The sequence below is a fragment of the Triticum urartu genome, unplaced genomic scaffold (assembly GCF_056163025.1).
Source record: "Triticum urartu cultivar PI428250 unplaced genomic scaffold, HENAU_Tu73 scaffold11, whole genome shotgun sequence".
NCBI lineage: Eukaryota > Viridiplantae > Streptophyta > Magnoliopsida > Poales > Poaceae > Triticum > Triticum urartu.
Window position 1 is genome coordinate 65,655 of NW_028259564.1, and position 19,838 is coordinate 85,492.

Genomic DNA, 19,838 nt, shown 5'->3' on the forward strand with positions numbered 1-19,838 from the left:
AATATTTATTAACCCCATAAAAAAGAAATAATAAAGGCCATTTCTTCTAAAAAATTAGAATAGTGAGACGTATTAAAACGCAATTTGCGTTCCGAATTGCTAGCTCTTCTCTTTCAGTATTATGAAATTCCATTCCCATTAGAATATTCATTGACAGATAATAAAAAAAGGAAAACTCTAATATAATAGAAAATGAAATGAAACGGTCGACCCAGACATAGAAGGTCGACCCAGGCGGATATACGCTATAAAATATATACCGTAGCGAGCGTAGTTCAATGGTAAAATATCTCCTTGCCAAGGAGAAGATACGGGTTCGATTCCCGCCGCTCGCCCGCTTAATTTATCAAAGTACTATGATAAAAAGTTTAGTCTAGTTAACTGTTTAACTACTTATATTAAATTAAGTATTAATTAGGTGTTAGTCTAGTGCCGTATCCCTTACTATCTTACCCTTCCTTTGCATCCCACTCAAAAAAAGAGGGCGCTCCAGAGGCAGAAATAGAACTCGCCAACAGAGCTCCAAAAATTGGGTATTAACTGAGACAAACAACGGGCAAACTTTTTTTAAAGGGAAGGGAGAGGTAGACTGTCCCTTTCGTTTCATTTTTATTTTCTGCAGGGTAGGGAGAGGCCTTGCGCCTTCTTTTTTTGAAGGCAAGTGACTTCGCAAACTGCTCAATTTTGCCCTCTAGGGCCGGGAACTAATGAATAAAAAAGGGTTGGATACGCCCCTCTACCATACATATCTAGAGAAATAGAATAGTCCTTTTATACAGACTGCTAAGTGCGGAGACGGGAATCGAACCCGTGACCTCAAGGTTATGAGCCTCGTGAGCTACCAAACTGCTCTACTCCGCTCTGGAGTACCAGAAACTGGTGGACAAAAAAGGCTTGAATACAAGCCTCTAACATGTCTAGACAAATAGAATACTCCTTTTATACAGAATGGAGCGGGTAGCGGGAATCGAACCCGCATCGTTAGCTTGGAAGGCTAGGGGTTATAGTCGACGTTGGTTGATTATTTTTAACGTCTCTAATTCAAAACCGAACATGAAATTTTGATTTCATTCGGCTCCTTTATGGATATTCTCACCACTTAACATCTATGTCAGCTTTTCTATTTGAATGGAACCAAAGCTCTCCGCTTTCTAGATGATCCTTATAGAGTAGGAGATAGAAATTCTATCTAAATTCATCTAATCTACTTACTTCGTTCCCTAATTTCATTCAAGAGATCCTGAGGAAAAGAATTGGGTTTCCACCGAGCTGAAACAATATGCGGATGGTTCTAGTAAACCAAAACTATCGTTTTTTAGCTATTTGGCTTCCTTATTCCTTATTTTAAGAAGATTTAGTTACGATTGGAAATCAACTTTTTTGTATCTTCATCCATAGATCCTTTACTCATATTTTCAAAATTGGAATACTTAATCCAATGCAAAATTATGCTTCGCGACTCTGTACTCATAATCCTATTTTTATTTTGGATGCAATTTAAATTAGTCTTTGGATACAAATCGCCAGAATGTATATTCTTCCTCAATATGCTATTGAGAGGAAAAGGATTTAATCCTTTATAAGAACTAAAGTTTTCATCGGAATATAAAAATAAAAAACTTAAGGATGCCTTAAGTATATCATTTCAAATTCAGTTATTAATAGAACGAATCACACTTTTACCACTAAACTATACCCGCTACATTGTAGATTATGGTATAAATGGTACCCTTTGTCAAGGATAGCCATTTGACAAGAAGGCTAATTCCCCCTTATTGAATCAGATGGAGAAGGTTCATGACACTGAGCCGTTGGTACTTCTACTTCGATCGCTCGCCTTTACTTTAGGATTTAGATAGCCCCTCTGGTCTGTAAAAAAAATCTTTTCTTACCATGCTAATAGCGCCTGAACCAAATGTATTTATTTTGATTAGGATCCTATTCTACGGTTACGACTACAATAATAATTATTTACTTTGCAAGGACGTAAGTGTGTCAGACTGCTAAATTGTTTTATTATTCCTACAATATAAACTAGGGGATATAGGGGGTAACACTGTCCCTATAAATTCCTTTTTTCCTTTTCTTTTTTGTCCAGAATTGAACAAAAAAGAAATTATGGAAGATGTTTTCTTCCCCCATTAAGTCCGAGCCATAGAGTAAGAGTGAGATGAGTTTTCCAAATTCATCATAGACTTTCCCTATGGCTTGATAGAAGTAAGCAGCAAAGAGTCGTAACTTAAAGAAAAAAACGGACAGGGCCGACAGATTTACCTGATGTAAAGAAGATCCTAAAAGTCTCTGATTAGTCGACTCTCTCCATTTAACACTTTCCTCTCTCTCCTTTTTTCCACTGACTCAATTCTAGTTTATTAGATTCTTGTTTAAAAGAATGCAAAAAGTTCAATAGAACTAAGAACACATAAAAAATAGCATAGAGGATCAAGGCCATTACCAAAAGTTCCTCCCAAGGATCCTATATCCTATTGGGTATCTGTTCCCCGCCTTTTCCCGCTAGGATCGGAAATCTTATATTTTCCATATCCATATACCGTTGAATCCTTGGGGTTCCAGAATCCGCCTATTTTACTAGTCTTCGGAAACGGAAAACCCTGAACCAAGAAGAGTTGGATATGTTATGTAGGGTATGTTTTTTTTTATTAATTTTATTTTGAGCTCTCAAGATATCGATATATACATATACAATCTCTACATAATGTCTCTCTCTCTATCTCTATATATTATATATATAATATGTACATTATGCAGTAGACCCATAATGGGAAATCCAAGTGGCTAATTTTTGAATTAAATAAAAAGCCCTTTTAACTCAGTGGTAGAGTAATGCCATGGTAAGGCATAAGTCATCGGTTCAAATCCGATAAAGGGCTTTTTAAATTAGTGGTAGAGTAATCTCGTGCTAAGACGTAAGTCGTTGGTTCGAATCTGATAGAGTACTTTTCTACTAAATTGATTCACTTTTTTTCTTTGTTTTTGAAACTTTCTCTATATTTTTAGAGAATTTTATGACTTAGTGCGGGATGGATGCATTTTTGGTATGAACACTAAATGAAGCACGGAGAATTAATCTATAACGATCAACTAAAAAAAATCCTAGATGAAAACATAACAGAAAAGTTGGAAAAACTCTTTGCTTTGGATCTATTTATACTTTTCGAGTATATTGACAATTCCAAAAAACTGCTCATACTATGATTATAGTATAATCACGAGCGGTTGTATATGGCCCTATCGTCTAGTGATGCCCCTATCGTCTAGTGGTTCAGGACATCTCTCTTTCAAGGAGGCAGCGGGGATTCGACTTCCCCTGGGGGTAGGGAGTATTATGAAAGGAGGTTAATCATAGATTAGCAAAAACCCTAGAATAAATTCTTCCTGGGTCGATGCCCGAGTGGTTAATGGGGACGGACTGTAAATTCGTTGACAATGTCTACGCTGGTTCAAATCCAGCTCGGCCCAAACCAAAAATCTAGGGCTTCGTGAGTATGAACTAAATCCTTTTGTTTTTCTTCCATAAAATAAAATGTCTGATCTATAGAAATAAAAGATAAAGAAAAAAGGGAAATTTTTTTTTCTAATCCATATCTCTCTCATTCCTTTCTTACAAACAAAAGAGTTTTTCTTATTGAAGGCTGGATTATTATCCATTTTTAGTGATAAAAAATCACGACATACTAGTTATGTCACTCTCACTATACCCACGTATAATATAATATGTGGGTATGTAGTATATGATTCGTCTATTTCTTAGAGTACGAAAGACGAATCGAATCTTCTTATGGTTCTATTTAAGAATGGGTATGCCATACACCCCGCGGGGATTGTAGTTCAATTGGTCAGAGCACCGCCCTGTCAAGGCGGAAGCTGCGGGTTCGAGCCCCGTCAGTCCCGAACTAGGGTTCAATGAATGGAGAAATTGATATTTCCTTTTTCCATGAAAAAAAGGGGCAGGGAGCAAGATCAAATACCCACAGGGCACCCTTACTTCACTTTTTTATTTTGCATCTCTCATTAAAGAGGGAGGGAGGGCATATAGGAATTTTTTTTTCACTACTCCCAATCGATAAAGAAAGACACACATACGATATGTGGATTAGTAGAATTTAGGATATTATATTACTCTATCTTTCTTTATGATGATACCATCCTCATCTTAATTTCCTATTCCACTCTTATGGAATAGAGTACCGGTATTTTACCGGAATCCATACATAAATCGTATTCCCTTTTTATTTCAGACCTCTTTTCCCCATCTCACTTCTACTGCTTATTTGGATGTCTATGTGACCCATAGAAAGTGAAAGTTGGTCATATAATACATACATAATTGTATGTATAACTATAAGAAAAAGGAAGGGAAATTGTATAAGATTAAGAAAGTATAAGATTAAGAAAGCTCGTGGGTTAGAGATATAGAAAAGAAAAAGTAGAAAAGGATTAAAAAAGAGGGAATTCCTAATCCAATCAAAAAACCCATTTTGGTCTTAGTGTGGATAGAGGATCTTCCTATGTTATACTATATAACTCTCATCCGTGAAATATAACTCTCATCCATGAATTGATTTGATAGATCCGATATTCATAATATTGAATTGATTCAGTATTATCAGAATGCAAGCCCTACCCTTGAATTTACAAGATACCCCTTTTTCCTCTCCATGGGATTACATCCCGAGTTATTGTGAAAATAAAAAATAAAGAGGTTATGGAAGTCAATATTCTCGCATTTATTGCTACTGCACTGTTCATTCTAGTTCCTACTTCTTTTTTACTTATTATTTATGTAAAAACAGTCAGCCAAAATAATTAATTGGAATTCCAATTAATCATTGAAGAAATTAAAAAGGGATTAAATAAAAAAAATCCAAGTCTTAAATGAAAGGATCTGGTTGGAATCTTAAAGTGTGGTAGAAAGAACTACATATAGTTTTTTCTACGACACTTTAGATTCTTTCTATTATATTATCTTTGAATCTACATAGAATAGATTAGTAGATTGAAATAGTTAAGTAGTCTAATTCAATTTCTTTTTTCATTGCATCCACTTAATTTCAATCAGGTCAAAATAAAAAAATCTAAGACAATTCTTGACCAAAGAATCCATGGAAGGAAAGAAAAATAATATGAAGAATAGACTATAGTAAAAAGTAAAAGGAAATGGAAAATGTGTGATATGCCGTGAATAGTTCCGTGGAAGAAAGTCTAATTTTCTTATGTATAGAACTTTTTTTAACCATTCGTCATTTCTAGTAGAAATTCTGAATTGGTATAATGGCTCTTTCTTACATTACAACTTACAATACAAGAGTTTCTTACAGGAGTGAAACAAAACTAAAGAAAAAGATTAAAGAATAACGTTTGACAAAATGATTAATGCAAAATGATCCATTAAAGAAAAGAATTGATACAACAATTTGATTACTTAATCAATTAGTAGTATCCCTAGAGTCCACTCCTTCCCCATACTACTAGTGAAAGAGAAAATGTAAAGACTACCATTAAAGCAGCCCAAGCGAGACTTACTATATCCATCTAAATTATGTCTCCTATTTCTATGAAGGGATTATTCTACTATTGATCAATAATCATAGTGGAATCAAGGGTACAGAGTCAAAAAGGGATTCCGCCCTAAGGCCATGGATCAATCAGTTCAAGGAATTTACTCCTAACAAATTCTTATAGGAATTCTGGTAGAATTAGAGAGCATTAAAAATACGAGATACTATAGCCCTTTTTTCCTTAAAAAAGAAAGAGTACGGGAATGATGTCCTGAATAGAAGAAGCGGGAATAGGAAGATTTTTTATTCCTTTTGTTACTCTTTTTTTTTTTTTTAAGCAAAGGACGCCCGAATATACCATAAAATTATCGATAGATAAATATTTATTGGATACCTACCTTACCTAATGTTTATTTTTGACCTAAACCCTGCAGCCTTGCTTTGTATCATTCTATGAAAGAATGAAGAGATTTTATCCATAATACAACTCCTAAATTGATTTTTGATCGACCTATTTAATCTGATTCTCGTTAGAATTAAGTAGTCCTTACTTTAGTGTATGTAGGTAACATAAGATGTACGATAAAAAAATGTATAATAATTAGTAAGTCTTGATATTCTTTCGTGGAGTCCCTTCTTGAATCTTAGATTGAAAAAAAAAAAGAATGCCCCTTAGGGACCTTTCTTTGGATACCAAGATTTCTGACATCTTATCCTCGTATTTTAAAATTATCAAATCGAATCTCAATTAAGAACCAATTCAAATTCATATAATAAAAGAATAAGGAAACACTACCTCACCCCTATTGATAACCATTTTGGCCACTACCGTCAAAACAAACCCTAACCCTAGTTTGAGGATAGAACTATGGTATGGTTTCTCTAAACCCAGTATCGGCAGGCCCAGTTACTCTCTTGCCCGAACTTATGCGAAGTAAAAATTTATCGAATTCGATCAGCACTATAAAAAAAACCTAAGTATTTTATTGATCAGGCGGCACCCAGATTTGAACTGGGGATAAAGGATTTGCAGTCCCCTGCCTTACCGCTTGGCCATGCCGCCAAAAAATCCGATCAAAAATCTAGAAAACAGCAAGTATTCATCCACGTTTTCTTACGAAAAGCCCCTTTTATTTTGAATATAATTCTACTTACTTTTTTCCAATCTTTTTCAAAAAATCTATTCCTGCTTTTTTTGATCCAGTTTCTATTATTCTCCTCGATAGATTCTATCTTAAAACATACATTGTTAACACAATAAAACTTCCCATTTCTTTCTATTGAGATGAAAAAGAAGAAAAAGTGGATTTCTATTCACAGGCTGCAAAATTCAGAATAAATTGGAACCGTTAACTAGAATTCTCTTTTTTTTATTGCAGTAGTGAACTACTCTTAAATCGGTATTATCTCCCCCCCCTTCAATGGCATAATAAAATATTATGGCTTTATGCTTAATCCGTGTATAGGTAAACTTTAGGTCCGAACAGCATTATTATCCAAAGATCCCCTTTATGTACATATCTCTATGGGGAATCATGCTTTAATTTTTCAAAGTATTAAATTAAATATCTTGAATAAAAAAAGGAAATTTGCTCTGATATAGAGTATAACCTGACTATCTTGGCGTACCCAAGTGAAATTACGATAAAAGAAAAGCATGGATATGGGGAGAGGTGGATAACTAGATTGGCATGTACTTAAAAAAGGGACTTACTTTATTTTAGAATTCCACAATGAAATACTGAATTTTCTAGCAATTATACTACTCCGATCCGAAATAAAAAAGAACCCTCAAATTATTTTGAGAAATTAAAGTAAGCACGCTATTCTAAATCGAAGTAAAGTCAAACTTTCTAGTATATTATATTACGGCTTTATTACATTCATAGAAAGGAGATAAAATGAGAAATCTTTGCCATCCAATCTGATTAGAATATCATAACATAAAGTATAAGTGGCAGAATTTTTTTTGTAGGAATGTTTTATCAATTCATTTTCATTTCATTTGTACCCCTGGCAAACTCGAACTTTCGTCCAAATGGTCTCTATTCATATGTATGAAATACATATATGAAATACGTATGTGGAGTTCCCTAGAATTTCATGTGATTCAGTAAACAGAATATAGATTCCATGATTGCTAGATCGATCCATAGGGATTGATGAAGAGTGAGCTGATAATGGAATTTTTCTTTGATAAACAGGAAACTTAAGATTAAGATGCTCCGGAATGGAAACGAGGGAATGTCCACAATACCCGGATTTAGTCAGATCCAATTCGAGGGATTTTGTAGGTTCATTAATCAAGCCTTGGCAGAAGAACTTGACAAGTTTCCAACAATTAAAGATCCAGATCACGAAATTGCATTTCAATTATTTGCGAAAGGATATCAACTGCTAGAACCCTCGATAAAAGAAAGAGATGCTGTGTATGAATCACTCACCTATTCTTCCGAATTATATGTATCTGCGAGATTAATTTTTGGTTTCGATGTGCAAAAGCAAACCATTTCTATCGGAAACATTCCTATAATGAATTCCTTAGGAACCTTTATTATAAATGGAATATACCGAATTGTGATCAATCAAATATTGCTAAGTCCTGGTATTTACTACCGCTCGGAATTAGATCATAAGGGAATTTCTATCTACACTGGCACTATAATATCAGATTGGGGGGGGAGATCGGAATTAGCAATTGATAAAAAAGAAAGGATATGGGCTCGCGTGAGTAGAAAACAAAAGATATCTATTCTAGTTCTATCATCAGCTATGGGTTCGAATCTAAGAGAAATTCTGGATAATGTTTCCTACCCTGAAATTTTCTTGTCTTTCCCGAATGCTAAAGAGAAGAAGAGGATTGAGTCAAAAGAAAAAGCTATTTTGGAGTTTTATCAACAATTTGCTTGTGTAGGTGGGGACCTGGTATTTTCGGAGTCCTTATGCGAGGAATTACAAAAGAAATTTTTTCAACAAAAATGTGAATTAGGAAGGATTGGTCGACGAAATATGAATCGGAGACTTAATCTTGATATTCCTCAGAACAATACATTCTTGTTACCACGAGATGTATTGGCCGCTACGGATCATTTGATTGGAATGAAATTTGGAACGGGTATACTTGACGATGACGATATGAATCACTTGAAAAATAAACGTATTCGTTCGGTTGCGGATCTGTTACAAGATCAATTCGGATTGGCTCTTGGTCGTTTACAACATGCAGTTCAAAAAACTATTCGTAGAGTATTCATACGTCAATCGAAACCGACTCCCCAAACTTTGGTAACTCCAACTTCAACTTCAATTTTATTAATAACTACTTATGAGACCTTTTTTGGCACATACCCGTTATCTCAAGTTTTTGATCAAACGAATCCATTGACACAAACTGTTCATGGGCGAAAAGTGAGTTGTTTAGGTCCTGGAGGGTTGACGGGGAGAACCGCAAGTTTTCGGAGCCGAGATATTCATCCGAGTCACTATGGGCGTATTTGTCCAATTGACACGTCTGAAGGAATCAATGTTGGACTTACTGGATCCTTAACAATTCATGCGAGAATTGATCACTTGTGGGGATCCATAGAGAGTCCGTTTTATGAAATATCTGCTGAGAAAGCAAAAGAAAAAAAAGAGAGACAGGTGGTTTATCTATCACCAAATAGAGATGAATATTATATGATAGCAGCAGGAAATTCTTTGTCCTTGAATCAAGGTATTCAGGAAGAACAGGTTGTTCCGGCTAGATACCGTCAAGAATTCTTGACTATTGCATGGGAACAGATTCATGTTAGAAGTATTTTTCCTTTCCAATATTTTTCTATTGGGGGTTCTCTCATTCCTTTTATTGAGCACAATGATGCGAATCGGGCTTTAATGAGTTCTAATATGCAGCGCCAAGCAGTTCCGCTTTCTCGGTCCGAGAAATGCATTGTTGGAACTGGATTGGAACGCCAAACAGCTCTAGATTCGAGGGTTTCCATTATAGCCGAACGCGAGGGAAAGATCATTTCTACTGATAGTCATAAGATACTTTTATCAAGTAGTGGGAAGACTATAAGTATTCCTTTAGTTAACCACCGTCGCTCTAACAAAAATACTTGTATGCACCAAAAACCCCGGGTTCCACGGGGTAAATCCATTAAAAAAGGACAAATTTTAGCAGAAGGAGCTGCTACAATTGGGGGCGAACTTGCTTTAGGAAAAAACGTATTAGTAGCTTATATGCCATGGGAAGGTTACAATTTTGAAGACGCAGTACTAATTAGCGAACGTTTGGTATATGAAGATATTTATACCTCTTTTCACATCCGGAAATATGAAATTCAGACGGATACGACAAGCCAGGGCTCCGCTGAAAAAATCACTAAAGAAATACCACATCTAGAAGAACATTTACTCCGCAATTTGGACAGAAATGGAGTTGTTAGGTTGGGATCCTGGGTAGAAACTGGTGATATTTTAGTAGGTAAATTAACGCCTCAGATAGCGAGCGAATCATCTTATATCGCGGAAGCTGGATTATTACGGGCCATATTTGGCCTTGAGGTTTCCACTTCAAAAGAAACTTCTCTGAAATTACCTATAGGTGGAAGAGGGCGCGTTATCGATGTGAAATGGATCCAAAGGGACCCGCTCGACATAATGGTTCGTGTATATATTTTACAGAAACGTGAAATCAAAGTTGGGGATAAAGTAGCCGGAAGACATGGGAATAAAGGGATCATTTCCAAAATTTTGCCTAGGCAAGATATGCCCTATTTGCAAGATGGAACACCCGTTGATATGGTCTTCAATCCCTTAGGAGTACCCTCCCGAATGAATGTGGGACAAATATTTGAAAGCTCGCTCGGATTAGCGGGGGATCTGCTAAAGAAACATTATAGAATAGCACCCTTTGATGAGAGATATGAGCAAGAGGCTTCAAGAAAACTTGTGTTTTCAGAATTATATGAAGCCAGTAAAGAAACAAAAAATCCATGGGTATTTGAACCCGAGTACCCGGGAAAAAGCAGAATATTTGATGGAAGAACAGGCGACCCCTTTGAGCAACCTGTTCTAATAGGGAAGTCCTATATCTTAAAATTAATTCATCAAGTTGATGAGAAAATTCATGGGCGTTCTACTGGGCCCTACTCACTTGTTACACAACAACCGGTTAGAGGAAGAGCCAAGCAAGGGGGACAACGAGTAGGAGAAATGGAAGTTTGGGCTTTAGAAGGATTTGGTGTTGCTCATATTTTACAAGAGATACTTACTTATAAATCTGACCATCTTATAGCTCGCCAAGAAATACTTAATGCTACGATCTGGGGAAAAAGAATACCTAATCATGAGGATCCTCCAGAATCTTTTCGAGTGCTCGTTCGAGAACTACGATCTTTGGCTCTAGAACTGAATCATTTCCTTGTATCTGAAAAGAACTTCCAGGTTAATAGGGAGGAAGTTTGATCGGAATAAATATAAATTCTTTTCTTATTTCTATTTTATGATTGACCAATATAAACATCAACAACTTCAAATTGGACTCGTTTCCCCTCAACAAATAAAGGCTTGGGCTAACAAAAACCTACCTAATGGAGAAGTCGTTGGCGAAGTCACAAGGCCCTCTACTTTTCATTATAAAACCGATAAACCAGAAAAAGATGGATTGTTTTGCGAAAGAATCTTTGGACCCATAAAAAGCGGGATTTGCGCTTGTGGCAATTCTCGAGCGAGCGGAGCTGAAAACGAAGACGAAAGATTTTGCCAAAAATGCGGGGTCGAATTTGTGGATTCTCGGATACGAAGATATCAAATGGGATACATCAAACTCGCATGTCCCGTGACTCATGTGTGGTATTTGAAAGGTCTTCCTAGTTATATCGCGAATCTTTTAGATAAACCTCTTAAGAAGTTGGAGGGCCTAGTATACGGCGATTTCTCTTTTGCTAGGCCCAGCACTAAAAAACCCACTTTTTTACGATTACGAGGTTTATTCGAAGAGGAAATTGCATCCTGTAACCACAGCATTTCTCCCTTTTTTTCTACCCCAGGCTTTGCAACATTTCGAAATCGGGAAATTGCGACAGGAGCAGGTGCTATTAGAGAACAATTAGCAGATTTGGATTTGCGAATTATTATAGAGAATTCTTTGGTCGAATGGAAGGAATTAGAAGACGAGGGGTATAGTGGAGATGAGTGGGAAGATAGAAAAAGACGAATAAGAAAAGTTTTTTTGATTAGACGCATGCAATTGGCGAAACATTTTATTCAAACAAATGTAGAACCAGAATGGATGGTTTTGTGCTTATTACCGGTTCTTCCTCCCGAATTGAGACCTATTGTTTATAGGTCTGGAGATAAAGTAGTGACTTCAGACATTAATGAACTTTATAAGAGAGTTATCCGTCGGAACAACAATCTTGCCTATCTATTAAAAAGAAGTGAATTAGCGCCAGCAGATTTAGTAATGTGCCAGGAAAAATTGGTACAAGAAGCCGTGGATACACTTCTTGATAGTGGGTCCCGCGGGCAACCGACGAGGGATGGTCACAATAAAGTATACAAATCACTTTCAGATGTAATTGAAGGTAAAGAGGGAAGGTTTCGCGAGACTCTGCTTGGGAAACGGGTCGATTACTCGGGGCGTTCTGTCATTGTTGTGGGTCCTTCGCTTTCATTACATCAATGTGGATTACCTCTAGAGATAGCAATAAAGCTTTTTCAGCTATTTGTAATTCGCGATTTAATCACGAAACGCGCCACTTCTAATGTAAGGATTGCTAAAAGGAAAATTTGGGAAAAAGAACCCATTGTATGGGAAATACTTCAAGAAGTTATGCGGGGACATCCTGTACTGTTAAATAGAGCACCTACCCTGCATAGATTAGGCATACAGGCCTTTCAACCCACTTTAGTAGAGGGGCGTACTATTTCTTTACACCCATTAGTGTGTAAGGGTTTCAATGCGGACTTTGATGGAGATCAAATGGCTGTTCATCTACCTTTATCCTTGGAAGCTCAGGCAGAAGCCCGTTTACTTATGTTTTCTCATATGAATCTCTTATCTCCCGCTATTGGGGATCCTATTTGCGTACCAACCCAAGACATGCTTATCGGGCTTTATGTATTAACGATTGGAAAGCGTCGAGGTATTTGTGCAAATAGATATAATAGTTGCAGAAACTACCCAAATCTAAAAGTAAATTACAATAATAATAATAATTTTAAATATAGGAAAGATAAAGAACCCCATTTTTCTAGTTCTTATGATGCACTGGGAGCTTATAGACAAAAACTAATCAGTTTAGATAGTCCCTTGTGGCTACGATGGAACCTGGATCAACGCGTCATTGGGTCAAGAGAAGTTCCGATTGAAGTTCAATATGAATCTTTGGGGACTTATCATGAGATTTATGCCCACTATCTAATAATGGGAAATAGAAAAAAAGAAATTCGTTCGATATACATTCGAACCACTCTTGGTCATATTTCTTTTTATAGAGAAATAGAGGAAGCCATACAAGGATTTAGTCAGGCCTATTCATACACTACCTAAACAAGAAAGTTAGATTCGGCGATGCCCCTCCCCTTTCGGGGGGCATTCCGATTTCCCTAGTATCATCATTATTTGCCACGCGAATCCAGATTGAGATTGAGGCAATTAAGTTAATTAAATTTTCGAATCACTGACTCAGGCCCATTGTCGAATCCTACTCAGCAATTGTCGAATCCTACTCAGCCGAAAAGGGGGTACTTATGTATGGCGGAACGGGCCAATCTGGTCTTTCATAATAAAGAGATAGACGGAACTGGTATGAAACGACTTATTAGCAGATTAATAGATCATTTTGGAATGGGATATACATCCCATATACTGGATCAACTAAAGACTCTGGGCTTCCATCAAGCCACTACTACATCGATTTCGTTAGGAATCGAGGATCTTTTAACAATACCCTCTAAGGGATGGTTAGTCCAAGACGCGGAACAACAGAGTTTTCTTTTGGAGAAACACTATTATTATGGGGCTGTACACGCGGTAGAAAAATTACGCCAATCTGTTGAGATATGGTATGCGACAAGTGAATATTTGAAACAAGAAATGAATTCAAATTTTCGGATAACGGATCCTTCTAATCCAGTCTATCTAATGTCTTTTTCAGGAGCCAGAGGAAATGCATCTCAAGTACACCAATTAGTAGGTATGAGAGGATTAATGTCGGACCCTCAAGGACAAATGATTGATTTACCTATTCAAAGCAATTTACGCGAGGGACTTTCTTTGACAGAATATATAATTTCCTGCTATGGAGCCCGCAAAGGGGTTGTAGATACTGCTGTGCGAACAGCAGATGCTGGATATCTTACACGTAGACTTGTTGAAGTAGTTCAACATATTATTGTGCGTAGAAGAGATTGTGGTACTATCCGAGGTATTTCTGTAAGTCCTCAAAATGGGATGACGGAAAAACTTTTTGTCCAAACACTAATTGGTCGTGTATTAGCAGACGATATATATATCGGTTCACGATGCATTGCCGCGCGAAATCAAGATATTGGAATTGGATTAGTCAATCGATTCATAACTGCCTTTCGAGCACAACCATTTCGAGCACAACCAATATATATTAGAACCCCCTTTACTTGCCGAAGCACTTCTTGGATCTGTCAATTATGCTATGGCCGGAGTCCTACTCATAGTGATCTGGTCGAATTGGGAGAAGCCGTAGGTATTATTGCAGGTCAATCAATTGGGGAGCCAGGGACTCAACTAACATTAAGAACTTTTCATACTGGCGGAGTATTCACAGGGGGTACTGCCGACCTTGTACGATCCCCTTCGAATGGAAAAATAAAATTCAATGAGAATTTGGTTCACCCCACACGTACCCGTCATGGGCAGCCTGCTTTTCTATGTTATATAGACTTGCATGTAACTATTCAGAGTCAAGATATTCTATATAGTGTGAATATTCCCTCAAAAAGCTTGATTCTAGTGCAAAATGATCAATATGTAAAATCCGAACAAGTAATTGCGGAGATTCGTGCCGGAACGTCCACTTTACATTTTAAAGAAAGGGTACAAAAGCATATTTATTCTGAATCAGACGGCGAAATGCACTGGAGTACTGATGTTTACCATGCGCCCGAATATCAATATGGTAATCTTCGCCGATTACCAAAAACAAGCCATTTATGGATATTGTCAGTAAGTATGTGCAGATCCAGTATAGCGTCTTTTTCACTCCACAAGGATCAAGATCAAATGAATACTTATGGTAAAAAAGATAGGGAAATTCTTGATTATTCAACGTCGGATCGAATCATGTCCAATGGCCATTGGAATTTTATCTATCCTTCTATTTTTCAAGATAATTCAGATTTGTTGGCGAAAAAGCGAAGAAATAGGTTCGTCATTCCATTACAATATCATCAAGAACAAGAGAAAGAACTAATATCCTGTTTTGGGATTTCGATTGAAATCCCCCTTATGGGTGTTTTACGTAGAAATACTATTTTTGCTTATTTTGACGATCCCCGATACAGAAAAGATAAAAAGGGTTCAGGAATTGTTAAATTTAGATATAGGACCCTAGAAGAAGAATATAGGACTCGAGCGGAAGACTCAGAAGAGGAATATGAGACCCTAGAAGACGAATACAGGACCCGAGAGGACGAATATGAATATGAAACCCTAGAAGAATCTAAATATGGAATCCTAGAAGACGAATACGAATATGAAACCCTAGAAGACGAATATGGGAGCCCAGAAAACGAATATGGGAACCCAGAGAACGAATATAGGACTTTAGAGAAAGACTCAGAAGAGGAATATGGGAGCCCAGAGAGCAAATATAGGACCCAAGAGGACGAATATGGAACTCTAGAGGAAGACTCAGAAGACGAATATGGCAGCCCCGGGGAAAGCGCAGAGGAAAAATATGGTACTTTAGAGGAAGACTCAGAAGAAGATTCAGAGGACGAATACGAGAGCCCAGAGGAAGATTCCATCTTAAAAAAAGAGGGTTTGATTGAGCATCGAGGAACAAAAGAATTTAGTCTAAAATACCAAAAAGAAGTAGATCGGTTTTTTTTCATTCTTCAAGAACTTCATATCTTGCCGAGATCTTCATCCCTAAAGATACTTGACAATAGTATTATTGGAGTGAATACACAACTCACAAAAAATACAAGAAGTCGACTAGGCGGACTGGTCCGAGTGAAGAGAAAAAAAAGCCATACGGAACTCAAAATATTTTCCGGAGATATTCATTTTCCTGAAGAGGCGGATAAGATATTAGGTGGCTGTTTGATACCGCCAGAAAGACAAAAAAAAGATTCTAAGGAATCAAAAAAAAGGAAAAATTGGGTCTATGTTCAACGGAAAAAAATTCTCAAGAGCAAGGAAAAGTATTTTGTTTCCGTTCGCCCTACAGTGGCATATGAAATGGACGAAGGAAGAAATTTAGCAACACTTTTCCCGCAGGATCTCTTGCAAGAAGAAAATAATCTCCAAATTCGACTTGTCAATTTTATTTCTCATGAAAATAGCAAGTTAACTCAAAGAATTTATCACACAAATAGTCAATTTGTTAGAACTTGCTTAGTAGTGAATTGGGAACAAGAAGAAAAAGAAAAGGCTGGTGCTTCCCTTGTTGAGGTAAGAGCAAATGATCTTATTCGCGATTTCCTAAGAATTGAGTTAGTCAAGTCCACTATTTCGTATACACGAAAAAGGTATGGTAGGACAAGTGCAGGACCGATTCCCCATAATAGGTTAGATCGCGCCAATATCAATTCTTTTTATTCCAAGGCGAAGATTGAATCACTTAGCCAACATCCAGAAGCTATTGGCACTTTGTTGAATCGAAATAAAGAATACCACTCTTTGATGATTTTGTCGGCATCCAACTGTTCTCGAATTGGTTTATTCAAGAATTCAAAACATCCCAATGCGATAAAAGAATGGAATCCTAGAATTCCTATTCGAGAAATTTTTGGGCCCTTAGGCGCTATTGTAGCTAGTATATCGCATTTTTCTTCATCTTACTATTTACTAACGCATAATAAAATCCTGTTAAAAAAATATTTGTTCGTTGACAATTTAAAACAAACCTTCCAAGTACTTCAAGAACTTAAATACTCTTTAATAGATGAAAATAAAAGGATTTCTAATTTCGATAGTAACATAATGTTGGATCCATTCCTTTTGAATTGTCACTTTGTCCATCATGATTCTTGGGAAGAGACATTGGCAATAATTCACCTTGGACAATTTATTTGTGAAAATGTATGTCTATTTAAATCGCACATAAAAAAATCCGGTCAAATTTTCATTGTAAATATGAATTCCTTTGTTATAAGAGCAGCTAAACCTTATTTGGCCACTACAGGAGCAACTGTTAATGGTCATTATGGAGAAATCCTTTACAAGGGAGATAGGTTAGTTACGTTTATATATGAAAAATCGAGATCTAGTGACATAACGCAAGGTCTTCCAAAAGTGGAACAAATCTTTGAAGCGCGTTCAATTGATTCATTATCCCCGAATCTCGAAAGGAGAATTGAGGATTGGAATGAGCGTATACCAAGAATTCTTGGGGTCCCTTGGGGATTCTTGATTGGAGCTGAGCTAACCATAGCCCAAAGTCGTATCTCTTTGGTTAATAAAATCCAAAAGGTTTATCGATCCCAAGGGGTACAGATCCATAATAGACATATAGAGATTATTATACGCCAAGTAACATCAAAAGTGCGGGTTTCCGAAGATGGAATGTCTAATGTTTTTTCGCCTGGGGAATTAATCGGACTATTGCGAGCGGAACGAGCAGGACGAGCTTTGGATGAATCGATCTATTATCGGGCAATCTTATTGGGAATAACAAGGGCTTCCCTGAATACCCAAAGTTTCATATCTGAAGCAAGTTTTCAAGAAACTGCTCGAGTTTTAGCAAAAGCTGCCCTACGAGGTCGCATTGATTGGTTGAAAGGCTTGAAAGAAAACGTAGTTCTGGGGGGGATTATACCTGTTGGTACCGGATTCCAAAAATTTGTGCATCGTTCCCCACAAGACAAGAACCTTTATTTCGAAATAAAAAAAAAAAATCTATTCGCGTCGGAAATGAGAGATTTTTTGTTTCTCCATACAGAATTAGTTTCTTCAGATTCTGACGTAACAAACAATTTTTATGAGACATAAGAACCCCCATAAAAATATTTTTTACTTTACTAGACTTTTGAACTTAGAACACTAACAGGTCAAATTTTAGATTTTTAAGATTTTTATTTTAATAAGTAAAACAAGTCAGTTAATTCATTAAGGTGGTTATGTTTATACCATGTATCAATGGCCAACTCTTATCTTAGTACAAGGTTCTCTCGGAACAATTATTATTTATTTCAAGCTATTTCGGATCTTTCTTAATCTTCAAAAAGAACTAAATTCCGTAATGGAATGGTAGGATTAAAAAAAAGGAAGTGTGGAAAAAATGACAAGAAGATATTGGAACATTAATTTGAAAGAGATGATAGAAGCAGGAGTTCATTTTGGTCATGGTATTAAGAAATGGAATCCTAAAATGGCCCCTTACATTTCGGCAAAGCGTAAAGGTACTCATATTATAAATCTCGCTAGAACGGCTCGTTTTTTATCAGAAGCTTGTGATTTAGTTTTTGATGCAGCAAGTCAGGGAAAAAGTTTCTTAATTGTTGGTACCAAAAAAAGAGCAACAGATTTAGTAGCATCAGCTGCAATAAGGGCTCGTTGTCATTATGTTAATAAAAAGTGGTTCAGTGGTATGTTAACGAATTGGTCGATTACGAAAACTAGACTTTCTCAATTTAGAGACTTAAGAGCAGAAGAAAAAATGGGAAAATTCCACCATCTCCCAAAAAGAGATGTGGCAATCTTGAAGAGAAAATTATCTACTTTGCAAAGGTATCTCGGCGGGATCAAATATATGACGAGATTGCCAGACATTGTGATCGTCCTTGATCAGCAAAAAGAGTATATAGCTCTTCGGGAATGTGCCATTTTGGGGATTCCTACTATTTCTTTAGTCGATACAAATTGTGACCCGGATCTCGCGAATATATCGATTCCAGCCAACGATGACACTATGACTTCAATTCGATTGATTCTTAACAAATTAGTATTTTCAATTTGTGAGGGCCGTTCTCTCTATATAAGAAATCGTTGATTAAGAATATATAGTGAATTCTTGGGCAACTGCGTAAATTTATGGAATCACTTACTTTACTATATCTTTTTTTTTGCATAGAATTTTTTTTGCATAGAAAAAAGAAGGGGAATATTGATATATATTAGAGGGTATTGATATATATTATGATCTGATGTGCTTTCTTGGTATCCTAAATATAAGATTAATACTTCAAGTTGCTGAGTTGAGAAAGAGATGGTTGAATCAAAAGAATTCCTTTTTTGAAGTTCAATTTTTATCAGAGGACAATATGAATATTATACCTTGTTCCATTAAAACACTCAAGGGGTTATACGATATATCGGGTGTAGAAGTAGGCCAACACTTCTATTGGCAAATAGGAGGTTTCAAATTCATGCCCAAGTACTCATCACTTCTTGGGTCGTAATTACTATCTTGCTAGGTTCAGTTGTCATAGCTGTTCGGAATCCACAAACCATCCCGACCGACGGTCAGAATTTTTTTGAATATGTCCTTGAGTTTATTCGAGACTTGAGCAAAACTCAGATTGGAGAAGAATATGGTCCCTGGGTTCCCTTTATTGGAACTATGTTCCTTTTTATTTTTGTTTCGAATTGGTCGGGTGCTCTTTTACCTTGGAAAATTATAGAGTTACCCCATGGGGAATTAGCAGCGCCCACGAATGATATAAATACTACTGTTGCTTTAGCTTTACTCACGTCAGCGGCATATTTTTATGCTGGTCTTAGCAAAAAAGGATTGAGCTATTTCGAGAAATATATTAAACCAACTCCAATCCTTTTACCAATTAACATCCTAGAAGATTTCACAAAACCATTATCGCTTAGCTTTCGACTTTTCGGGAATATATTGGCGGATGAATTAGTCGTTGTTGTTCTTGTTTCTTTAGTCCCCTTAGTAATCCCTATACCGGTCATGTTTCTTGGATTATTTACAAGCGGTATTCAAGCTCTTATTTTTGCAACATTAGCCGCAGCCTATATAGGTGAATCCATGGAGGGTCATCATTGAATTGACTCTTTTTGGAAATAGTATTTTTTTTTTTTTGCAGCTTAGCTCAATTCATGCATGGTTCCAGATAATCTGCTTGGTTGCAAAAAAATAGTTAGAAATGCGTATGAATATATAGCCT

General features: G+C 36.6%; 6 non-coding genes across 6 annotated transcripts; 4 read left to right on the forward strand and 2 right to left on the reverse strand.

Moving 5' to 3' along the window:
• The first annotated feature begins 264 nt into the window (after positions 1–264).
• On the forward strand, positions 265–335 carry TRNAG-GCC (transfer RNA glycine (anticodon GCC)). The gene has a single exon. It is a non-coding gene; the product is annotated as a tRNA-Gly (tRNA).
• Positions 336–787: 452 nt separating this feature from the next.
• On the reverse strand, positions 788–861 carry TRNAM-CAU (transfer RNA methionine (anticodon CAU)). Its single transcript has one exon. It is a non-coding gene; the product is annotated as a tRNA-Met (tRNA).
• A 1,958-nt stretch (positions 862–2,819) lies between these two features.
• On the forward strand, positions 2,820–2,891 carry TRNAT-GGU (transfer RNA threonine (anticodon GGU)). Its single transcript has one exon. It is a non-coding gene; the product is annotated as a tRNA-Thr (tRNA).
• Positions 2,892–3,398: 507 nt separating this feature from the next.
• TRNAY-GUA (transfer RNA tyrosine (anticodon GUA)) lies at positions 3,399–3,480 on the forward strand. The gene has a single exon. It is a non-coding gene; the product is annotated as a tRNA-Tyr (tRNA).
• Positions 3,481–3,838: 358 nt separating this feature from the next.
• Positions 3,839–3,912, forward strand: TRNAD-GUC (transfer RNA aspartic acid (anticodon GUC)). Its single transcript has one exon. It is a non-coding gene; the product is annotated as a tRNA-Asp (tRNA).
• A 2,599-nt stretch (positions 3,913–6,511) lies between these two features.
• TRNAC-GCA (transfer RNA cysteine (anticodon GCA)) lies at positions 6,512–6,582 on the reverse strand. The gene has a single exon. It is a non-coding gene; the product is annotated as a tRNA-Cys (tRNA).
• Between the last annotated feature and the right edge of the window lie 13,256 nt (positions 6,583–19,838).